This window comes from Bombyx mandarina, chromosome 01 (assembly GCF_030267445.1).
Source record: "Bombyx mandarina strain Sakado chromosome 01, ASM3026744v2".
Classification (NCBI taxonomy): Eukaryota; Metazoa; Arthropoda; class Insecta; order Lepidoptera; family Bombycidae; genus Bombyx; species Bombyx mandarina.
In genome coordinates, this window is record NC_143208.1 from 3,503,944 (window position 1) to 3,516,149 (window position 12,206).

At 38.1% G+C, this 12,206-nt stretch overlaps 1 pseudogene; it reads left to right on the forward strand.

Moving 5' to 3' along the window:
• The first annotated feature begins 2,412 nt into the window (after positions 1-2,412).
• LOC114245806 (carcinine transporter-like) lies at positions 2,413-4,289 on the forward strand (annotated as a pseudogene).
• Positions 4,290-12,206: the final 7,917 nt, after the last annotated feature.

Consider the following 12,206-nt stretch of genomic DNA (forward strand, 5'->3'; position numbering starts at 1 on the left):
CCAAGAAATCAGTGTTTGGCCTCGCAATGTGTCCTCATCCTTCCGCTGTTCGTAGTATTAAAAAAAATCAGTAGGTTCTGTACCAAAGTAAGATATTGTACAGTTAGTAGTGTCGTCATTCGGACCCCGTCAATGCAATGGCGGATCCAGGGGGAGGGTCATGGGGGTCATGACCACCCCCTGAGCTGGGTCCAGGACTTAGGTGGACCACTAATTGAATATAATGATTTTATTTATATATTTTGTCACCATACAGATTTTATGTAACTACATACCTTCAATATTTAATTTATTTAATATAACCTTGTATAATGGCAAACGTTTGGGAACGAACGCATCTAAATTTGACTATGTGACCCCCTCCTGGCGCCAAAGCTGGGTCCGCCCTTGCGTCAATGTGACATTCCCGATCCTGCGGACAGAATGGAAATCAGTCGACGTCGCCCAAAACATGTCATTTCGGATCCTCCCGATCCACTAACGGTGCTTTTAGGTACCTCAAGCACCGGTCACCGTTCTCGTCGAACCCGTCGTTTGCGACGAAAGGCTCGACGAGTTACTTAACCCACAGACACAGCCCACTGAGTTTCGGTGATCCGGTGGTAGATTCTGCGAAGCACGGCTTTTGCTCTGGTACGTGTTTGAGCCCCGTGAGCTCACTTACTAGTTAAGGTTACGCTGAAATAGCCTCTCAAGGCTATCGGCATAGGTATATATAGGAAAAAAAATATATCACAATGGTATTGCTGTTCACCTTGAGACATGAGGTCGAAATCTCATTTGTTTTGTACGATTGCTTCGCGGCAGATATAGGCAGAATAGTGGTACTTACCCGTGCGGGTTTAAGTGACCTACCAGCAGCAGTGTACTATGATGATGATCTAATTATTTAAATTAAAACAATGGTAAGTATTATTTAAGTTATAATGCGGCCATCTGTAGATTGTTAAGTAAAGCATGTGGTTATGTATAACCACATGCTTTTTTTAGTTCTTAACTTTTTTATGTAGATGGGCTCTCGGCGAGTGGTCATGATCACTTATTTACTGTCTTTACCGCAGGTCAGGCACCACCACCCTGCTATTTTTGCCGTGAAGCAGTAATGCGTTTCGGTTTGAAGGGTGGGACAGCCGTTGTAACTATACTGAGACCTTAGAACTCAAATCTCAAGGTGGGTGGCGCATTTAAGTTGTAGATGTCTATGAACTCCGGTAACCATTTAACACCAGGTGAGCTGGACTGGTAGCTAGTCCACCCATGAATGCAAAAAAAAAATTACACCAATGAAGCCAGGGGCATTGCCAAACAGCAATATGTCGCTAAAAAAATGTATCTGATCATAAAGATGCGATAAGTGTGTCTCTAACACTTTTCCGCTACTCTATTAACAAAGATATAATATATCTGTGATATACTAAAGTAGGCGTGTTATAAGAGATTAAAAAATTGACTAGTCGAAAGCGTATCGTTTGCCGCAAATATCTGTGGTGCAAAACTTAACAAAGCCTTCATAATTTTATTACGAAACCCATCAGAGATCTTAACTTTGCTTCATTATCAAAACAAGTTTTTCGTTTAACGTAGCAGAAGACTATTGTTTGATTAAAAAAACAAGTCTATGAATAATTTATTTCTAATTATAGCATGTCGGATGAATTTAGTGTTCTGTGATAACGTTAAAATAGAATAGAATAAAACTAACGAGTAACATAGACAATCAGCTTTGAATTGGCTCTTAACTGATTTTTGTGAAATTTGTTAAGAGCTTAATGAAAAAATAGTAAACAGATGTAATCATGTTCATTATTAATTAAAAAAAAACATACATCACTCACTAAAATTGCAGTTGTTACGCACTTTTTTTTGAAAACATTCAATAATAATATTAATAATAAGTCATATTAATTTAATAAAAGCGAATTAAGTCTGTCTCGTTTACATCTAGCTGGCTGAATTCTTTTTAGAATAAATCGTTTATAATACCTACTTACGTATGAGTTTTTGAGGCGAGTAATTGGTGTGAGCGTTGACATTAATTAATTTTATTTTTATAATAATTGGGTAATGTGGGCTTTCTTTTCACCATTGAAAACGGACGAGCTGAACGTCAGTTTGTTTGTTAGTAATTATACTCTGCTCACGACTATCTAGAGACTATATATTACGACTATTTAGAGTACGAAGAAGAAAATAAGTAATAACTAATGGAAAAAATCATATTGTTGAACAACAGTGAGTGTCTCTCACGTGATTTTGTTTTTAGGATGATACACTGTGTAAGAAATTGACAAAGAGCACTACAAACAATATGGAGCTCGTATAGCCGCGCCGTGGCGAATGTATTCATGTTTTCAACCGGTTCTTTGTCTAGTCGACTTTATGATTGAAAATGTAGTCAGTCACGAAATCGGCTAGAAGACACTGAGACGTTAGTGATAAACAAAATATTCGTTGTAATTATTTAAGTAATTATTGGTGAAGACATGTCCGACAATTCCAAAAAAGATGATCCCAATATTGATCAGAAAGTTATTAACGAATGCGACTCAAATAAGAATGTTGATTACGATCAACTGTTGTTCTCCGCCGGCGAATTCGGTTTATATCAAGTGTATTTGTTTTTTCTCTCGGGACCTTTCTACATATGTGGTGCGTTCAGCTATTTCTCGCAGCTGTTCTTAACGGAAGCATCCTCGGACCACTGGTGTTGGATACCTGAGCTAGAAAATTTGACAGCACTAGAACGAAAGCGACTTGCGATACCGGTTGATGCTAATAATCGATTTGAATATTCTAGATGTTCATCGTATGCCGCGAACTGGAGTGAAGTGTTGATATATAGTCAAAAAGCTAACCGGTCATGGCCGATTCAAAGCTGCCAAAATGGATGGGAATTCAATAATACCGAAATTCCTTATGCGACAATTACTAGTGATTTGGGATGGGTCTGCGAACAGGATACTCATCAAGCAACGGCGCAGTCTGTTTTCTTTGTGGGTTCAATATTGGGTGGTTTTATCATTGGTTGGATAGCTGATCGATTTGGAAGACTACCAGCTGCTATGGCCAGTAACCTGATTGGGTGCTTGGCAGGCATTGGAAGCGCTTTTACTAAAAGTTTCACTACGTTCACGCTATGTCGTTTTCTGATGGGAATGTCATACGACAATTGTATGATGATGACTTACTTACTCGTACTCGAGTACGTTGCTCCAAAATATAGGACCATAATGGCGAATTTGGCTTTTAGCATTTTCTTCACGGCAGGTGTGTGCATTTTGCCGTGGATAGCTTTGTTTTGTGGAGACTGGAAGATAACGTCCATTGTAACAAGTTGCCTTTTTGGTTTAACATTATTTTCCCCATTAGTTCTGCCGGAAAGTCCTCGTTGGTTACTAGCGAGAGGTCGAATTGATGATGCTGTGAATCAAGTGATGTCAATAGGAAAAATCAACAAGAAGACTGTGTCAAGGAAACTCATCGAAGAATTTAAGCTATCAATTTCGAAGTGTAGCGAGAATAAAGAAAAAAACACAATGATAGATATGATGAAGAGACCAATGCTACGAAGGGTATTTATTTGCATGAGCCTCGTGTATTTTTGCTGTTATGTCGTGTACGACTCCTTGATAAGAACAATCAGTGATCTCAAATTCAACTTTTTCGTGTTATTCACGATTGTCTCCTTCACGGAATTCCCTTCGATTCTCTTACTGTCATTTGTATTAGATTTTATAGGACGAAAGAAACTAACAATACTTGCGATGTTTTTATGCGGAATATTTAGTTTCATCTTACCTTTTGTCGGTCATGGATGGCCGTCGGTAATGTGTGCAGTCGTCGCAAGATTCGTAGTAAATATGTCGTTGGCACTTGTATGCAATGGTCGGCCGAGATTTTGCCTGCTCCTATCCGAGGGTCAGGCACATCCATAATACACATATGTGGATATGTCGCTACTGTGATATCGCCATTTATACCGCACTTGACAGTTTTCGGCTTGTGGTTTCCAATGTTCGTTGTAGGATGCACATCAACATTAACGGCGGTTCTTTGTTTTGCATTACCGGAAACTGCTAAAGTCGAGATGCCTCAAACGTTTGACGATGCCGAGATTTTGATACGAAATCAAAGTATGTGGAAAATGAATAAAAATGTACGTGAACTCACAGGGGAGGTCCACACATCGTTCGAATTAAATTGATAATTTAAATTTGAAAACATTATAAATATTGAGCACCTGTTTAATGTACATATATTTACAGCAAAATTTATTTAAAGAAAAACCTTTATCAATTCAATCCTTTAAAACTCATCAGTTTAAAAAAAAGGTTTTTCTTAGACGGAATCACTCACTTTTCTGTTATTCAGTGAATAGAGTAGTTGAGTTTGGTTTGTTATATTAATACTGTTTAAAATATTTATTTTAAAAGAGATTAAGGGCTTTAAATTTACATATTGTTTTCTTATTATATAACAGAAAACGCAATTAGGTAAGTCTTTTATTGTTTATGCATTCTGAAGAATTCCATATCATTATATCTAATATAAAATATACGGTCAGTATTAAATAGGGTCAATGTAATGAAACTTAGATAAAAAGGAAAAAAAACAGTGTTTGGAAATAGTTGCGCCACCTTTTACGTTTTTTTGTTACTCTTAAAATGATGTTATCTGCATAAATGATATAAAACACTATAACATATTATTACAATTGTTTCAAATGATAGTACACCTTTTAATCATATTTACCTCTTACTTCTCGGTAGCTGTCGTGGCGTGCAACTTCTTTGATAGGACATAAGACCTACAAAGACTAGACACAGACTAAGACAGACGCTTGACAAGAATTCAAAAATAAAGAGAGAAATGGAACGAGAGGTTACGTGACTAGCGGCAGGCAGTACTTTTTTTGACTTCCTAAAAGACTAACACGAACCAGATAACAAGGAACCATATATTATATACTTAATATATTCGAGACAAGGAACGAATTGACCGTTCTCATATGTACATAAAATAGACGACAAAAGAACTAACCGACCGTTCAGTAACCCTAGCAAAGAAGTTAGCTTCTTACCTGTTCACAATAACTGCGTCAAGTGTCATGAATGAGCTAGCCGTTTGTGTGTTACGAGTCATAATGACACCGCATAATGATACAAAGCTGTGCAATACGACCAATATCTCCCCTTAATACTCCTGACTTTGAAATCCTATCAAGACACGGAATAGCGTTTTAATGTCACAAATAATTCTCGTACAGCATGTTTCATCATGCGCTGCGTATATATGACATGTTGTAACTTAAATGTAAGAATATCGGATAGGTACGTACATTTTGGATATATTTGAAGGGTGGGGAAGCCGTTGTAACTATACTTGAGACCTTAGAACTTATATCTCAAGATGGGTGGCGCTTTTACGTCGCAGATATCTATGGGCTCCAATAACCACTTAAAACCAGGTGGGCTGTGAGCTATAGATCGCAAGGACGTCAAAAAAAACCAGTAGCCGCAAAAATTCAAAAGGCAAATAGGAACAAAACGCTTCTTAGCTATGTAAATAAGGCAGATATAATATTTACAGCACAAAATTGAAAAACGTGTTTTAGAGTAGGTACCTCAATTAATTATTCTACGTAAGTGCTTTGCCACTAATCAAACAAAAATCCATAGCAGCTTCTCTTCCTTCAAATAGGTTAGATTATTGCACTAATTCGTGTGGCTTTGGGAACTGGGAATTATTTCTGGTATCGGGAATGTGAAATCACACATTAGATTGTAAATTGAAATCTTTTCCTTAAAATTGGCTCCTACATTTCTGTAAGCGTGATAATGTTGAGAGGCCCAATGAAAACTATGGATATCCAATCTTATGCTGCTAGTTTCAAGATCTGTTTTCCTTACACGAAATTATTAAATATATTTCAAGAACATTGTGTTCATAACACACGCTTCAGATTTTTTGTTATTATGCATTTCGTGTTCCACTTCCAGCTACAATGATCTTTCTTATTAACAAACATAACCTACGTTAAGTATTTTTGTAATGTAAACCAAAAGAAAATTCTCGATTATCAAAACATAATTTAAACATTGCGACGCAGATAATATTTTGTTTTTCCTGATTTCCGTCAAATAAATCATAGAAATTCTATTTAATAATTTCATTACTCATCAACGAAATACAAATATTGTAGTGAACGGCGAAAAAAAACACATTGTTAACAATAACTATGTCAGCTCGATTAATAATTGTTAGGTTGTCAGTTCTGAACTGTTTTTGATGATTTTATCTATTTCTCTGTTCATTAAATACTCTGTGATCTTGACTCTGTGACTATCGTGTGTGGTTCATTGGTTCCGTATCAATAATCTATTATTGAATAGTAAGAAAACTAAATGTATTAAATTTAGTCTAAAATGTATTAAATCACCTTTAAATGTGAGACAAGTAGATAGTAATGTAATTGTTTCTAAGGAATCATTGGAGCTAATTAACTCAACTGTATTTCTTGGTATAACAGTGGATTCCAAACTGCAGTGGGACCTCATATTCACAAATTGGCGAATAAACTCAGCTGTGCAGCATACGCAGTTAAAAAAATTAGAATGTTAACAAACGCGGACACGGCTCGTTTAGTTTATTTTAGTTACTTCCACAGTGGCATGTCCTATGGTATTTTGCTATGGGGCAATGCGGCCGATGTAGAAATGATATTTATTCTGCAGAAAAGAGCTATACGTGCTATTTATAATATGCACTCAAGGGAATCCCTGAGGGAAAAATTTAAAGAAATTAAAGTTCTCACTATGCCATCCCAGTACATTTTTGAAAATTTGATGTATGTTCGTAAACATCTTGAGGAGTTTCCTAAAAAGTCGGACATACATAATAGAAATATTAGGAACAAACAGAGGCTTGTTGTGCCGATGAGTAGGTTACATAAGATACGAAATTCATTCGGGTGTTTGTCTGTGCGCCTGTACAACAAAATCTCACAAGATGTTCAGAACCTACATATACATAGGTTTAAGAAAACTATTAAAGAACATCTGTGCAATAAAGCTTACTATAAAGTCAATGATTATCTAGAAGATTGCACAAAGTGGGAATGAGTCGCTCGCTCCGGGCATTTCAATATTGCAATAATTGTTACGTTATAATACTCATTGTAATTTTTTTTTTTTTTATCTAATATTGAAAAATAAAGAAATAGACAATATGCCCGCTGAGTTTCTTGCCAGTTCTTCTCAGGACGGAGGCTAGTTCTTGTGAATTGGCGGTAGTTCTTTTTGACGTTCAACAAGTATGTACTTTCATTTATGTTGAATACATTTTTTTTGATTTGATTTGATTTGATTCCATTATCTACCAGATTTCATCTTTGTAGTTTAAAGTAACCAAAGCAAAGCCTGAGTTGATAATCTCATAAATGAAAATTTCCGATTCAAATGATTACATAAATATTAATAAGGGATTAATTCGAACATGGGTTTTCTTTCACCAAATTTTCTGATTTAATCGAGTAAACTAGAAAAGGCTACGTATAAAATCTAGAAAAGTATACAAACAAAACATAATAAATTTCAAGTATCCAAATAACGCAAAGTGTCCAGTATCCGAGCGTGTCACATTAATATACCTACCTAGTGAAAATAAACTTATATTAGTAATTTTGTTTTAAATTTAGTCTTCTCTTTTTTTTTCTCCACCTTATCCCACTATGTAGGGTCGGCACAGCTAATTTTTCTCTTCCATTCTCTTCTATGAGCCGTCATCTCTACACTCACTCCTCTCTCTCTCATATCGTCATTCACACACTCCATCCATGTCTTCTTCGGTCGACCTCTTCCCCCTCTACCTTGCACTACCATTTCCATACATCTCCTAAATTTGTTTGTTTTAAATTTAGTAATAAATGTAAAACTAAGACAAACTACATAAATCGTTTAAAAACCAGTATTTTTATGTGCTTAAAATATCAAACCTGTTTTTCTTGTTATATGATTGTCATGAATAATTTTAATTTAGAATGTAAAATATATTCTAAGCCTCATAAACGGAACCAATAATAATTATTTTTTTCTCTTCGCAATGTGTTATGAAAATACGTTTATATCAAGGTTCTATACAAACCCCGGTAAGTGAAATGAAGAAACGTCTTTAACACAAAAAAAGCTGAAAGTAATTGTGTAAAATTGAACTTAGAGGCGATCCACTAGTTATGATAGAAGTGTGGAAACCCTAATCTTCTATAGTTCTACTAAAAGGGACCCCGGAACCAGCTGTCATAATATTGTCCAACAGCTCGAAGATCTTCGATGTTAACCCAAGAGTGCGTCTTTAGAATCTAAGTAACTCAATCTTCTGTTTTCTTATTTTCACTATTGCCCTTGAAAACAAGCATACAAATGGAGAATTGTCAGTTATGGTTGTAAAAGTCAACAGCGGAGTTGCCTATTGCTAAGGAGTATTTTTAAGTCTCTTTCGAAAAGAACACAAGGATATGTCATGCCGTTCAAGACTCGCCGTATAGAAACTCATATCATAGCCGTGGGCAGGCATATGTGCCAAAACATACGTGGATATGTAATGTGGATAAGCGAGTTCATAGGCAGTAAAGAATCTGCTCCAGTGGCCACGACAGTAGAAAGATGACGGAATCACATCAACAATCCATTTCCTATGGAACATACGGCGTCATCACAGTGCGAACCAAAGTCCCACCGAGGAGTAAAGCCAGAGAGATTCCATATGAATTATAAGATGAATGTTAATGTTTTCTTCTAAGTTTATTCTAATTTAATTCGCATTGGGCCGCAGATTTTTTTTTAACAAGCACTTAATATTTCTAGTATACTTAATGTATTGTTTAATTGCAAACAAAATGTAATGGAAAAATGTATTTTTCCATAGTAACAATGAATATACATAGTATAAGTCGTTATAGGCTGTGTTTATTAAAACGGTATTTTCGTGTAATTAACTTGTCAAAAAAATTAGACTATCCGTTGAAGAGAATTACTTAGCCATTATTTTCATTAATTTTATTTTTCATCAAATTTATTTTGCTAGGTAACAAACACGGCGTGCCCTTTCTGTTCCGGGAATTCAAAAATTTATATGAATATGAAATGTTTTTATTTTTTTTATGTAGGATATTTACCGTTTGGTATACACTTGTATGATATAAGTTTTTGTATCTATTCATGTATTATTATATGTTTTTTTTTTTAAATTCATTTATCTTCTTTATTTATATTCCTTTTCACGTAAATACGAAACAGTCTTCTTTGATAGCCGATTTTCTTTTTATTGTTATTTGTATTTATTGACGAGATTTAGGACCATAAAAAAATATATATTGGAATAGATATTTATTGTTTCTTCAAAACAAAATCGTTACATAAGGATCGTTTTCCCATTTGCTTGTAAAGCCACTGATGATATATCTTGAGGTGTCAGTGAGTTTACTGTCGTATTTCGATAGTTGGCAAAACATTAATACCTAAATAGAATTTTACTTAGTTTGTCACAAAACCCCCAAAAGCTTTGGCCCGATTATTTGAGAAAATTTTCAGGTATATTTTGTGTGGGTATCTGGATGATTTAAATTTACAATTGCAGCTCAAATGTGATGCTGTGATGATATTAAGTAGGTATATCATTGTTAAAATTTTCAAAGTAGGACAATTTCTTATGGCCCATATGATGAGTTAACAGCACATTTGGCATTGAAAGGTTACCGGAGTCTACGGACTTCAACAACGTAAATGCCACCAATCACTTTGAGTCACGAGTTCTAAGCACTGAGTTCTATAGTGCAACGGCTACCCTACTTTTCAAACTGTTAAAAACTTAAATACTTATCCCGCAAACCACCATTCCGTGGCAGGGTAGTCACCCACCTGTGCGGGATCATAAGACGCCCTACCACCAGTGAGTATTTTTTTTACTTTATTGCTTAGGCGAGTAGACGAGCTCAAGGCCCACCTGATGTTAAGTGGTTACTGGAGCCCATAGACATCTACAACGTAAATGCCGCCATCTACCTTGAGACAAAAATTGGCAGGATCGTGGTATATAATAGTGCGATCTAACAATACATCCTAACTCTAGTAAATAAAATGATCGTGTCTAGACAACTAGACAGAAGCAACCGAACCTGTAAGCATTCGTCACAATGCACGTTCGATCGAAATTCAATTAACAAAAGAAACCCTTTTGGCGCTTGTCGCCTACTGCATGATTGAATGATTTGGCTATATGTTATAGCTCCAATTGCGAGAGAGCTTTTTTTTTTTTTTTTATGATTGAAAATTTACTGGTGGCCCGAAGGCCTTTCCAGTTTCACCAGGACAGGTGGGCGAGCAAAGGCTCAGCCAAGAGGGGTGGGATTTGCTAACAACAGCCCGAGCGCCTCCGAAGGAGACCTAACAACTCAAGAGCAATTGTTTCGCGAATGAATCTACTACCGGATCGGAATCGCGACCCGCTGAGAAGATCCGGCGAGAAACTCAGCGGGCTGATGCATGGGTTAGGTTGCACGCCGACCTCTTTGTCGAGTTCGACGAGTACGGTTACCGGGGTCCCTAAGCCTGCCCCTAGTATTAGAGCTGAAGGCATCTAATGCAAAGGTTATTGGATCTGATGGATCCGTAAGGACGTGTCTAGGGCGTCGACGGTGACTGGCTCCTGCATGATCAGGATTCGGGGAGTAGTCAGCGGCGGCAACGATAAGGCGATTATCATGACGCATAGCCTTATCGAAGTATCGTTCCAACGCTGACTTCATGTATTTCCGAATTGATTCGAGGCCCAGGTCGTCGGGTAGGTCAACGTTCCTCACGAACCACGGAGCCCCGACAGCTAACCTGCAAAAGCGGGATTGTAGGGATTAGAGGGTGTCTATGTGTGTGCGGGCCGCGTGAGCGAACACCACACTCGCGTAAGTCATGACGGGCCTTATGCAAGTTTTTTAAAGTATCACCTTGTTCCGAAGGGACATTTTACTCCGCTTACAGATCATGGGGTAGAGTCTACCGAGAATAAACGCGGCACGGTCACGGACTGATTTTATATGCGGGCGGAATGTCATCGATGCATCCAGGGTAACACCCAGGTACTTGACCTTCCTGGCCCAGGGTATGGGTTGTCTAAAGAGAGTAATCGGGGGTGTGAGATTCCTCCTCCTAATCCGGGAGGAAATCCGTGTGGAGCTTCCCCTCTGAAATAGCACCGCAGTACTTTTCGCTGGGTTGATGTCTATGCGCCATTTTCGGAACAACTGTCCTAGGGCTAGGGCTGCGCTCTGAAGCTTCTTCGCGATTAGGGACTTATTTCTACTAGAATAGTAAACAGTCGTGTCGTCGGCGAATAAAGCTAAATGGGTCGGCGGCGACCGGCTAATATCGTTGACGAATAAGCTAAATAGGAGGGGTGAGAGGACAGAGCCTTGCGGGACTCCAGCTGTGAGAGGTCGTGGGGAGGAGCGGGTTCCCTCGACTCGATATCGAAAAGAGCGGTTCGACAAGAAGTCCCGTATGATGAGCACGAGACTATCCGGCACGCCCATGTTGAATAGTTTGAAAATCAAACCATTGTGCCAGACTTTGTCGAACGCTTTTGCGACGTCGAAGAAGAGAGCTCCCGTGTATAACGGTTTTGGTCGATTAAGCCCCACAAGAATGTACTCCGTGAGGCGGTGCACCTGTTGAACGCATGAGTGATTTGTACGGAATCCGAATTGTTCATCGATGAGAATGCCCTTGGATGAGACGAAGTCTCTGAGGCGTTTGTAGAGCAGACGCTCATACAGTTTGCCTAGAGACATGAGGAGGCTAATCGGGCGGTAGCTGATCGGATGATTTTTTGGTTTACCGGGTTTATGTATGCCGATAACGTCCGCTTCTTTCCACACCGCGGGAAAGATACAGTTCGCCATAGCGGCATTGAAAATAGATGCCAACATCACGATGAGTTGGACGGGTAGAAGTTTAATAACGCGGTTAGATATACCGTCGGAACCGGGAGCCTTGCGAGGACGTAGGTCTTTGATCAAGTCTTTAACTTCCATCGGGGTGACGGGTGGTAACGCATCCGAGGGTGGCAAGGAGGCTCTGCGTTCTGCCTCACTGTCTACTAATTCTACATGAACAGGGTCCACGGATTGAGTGCTGGGCGTGCACTGGGTTTGCAAT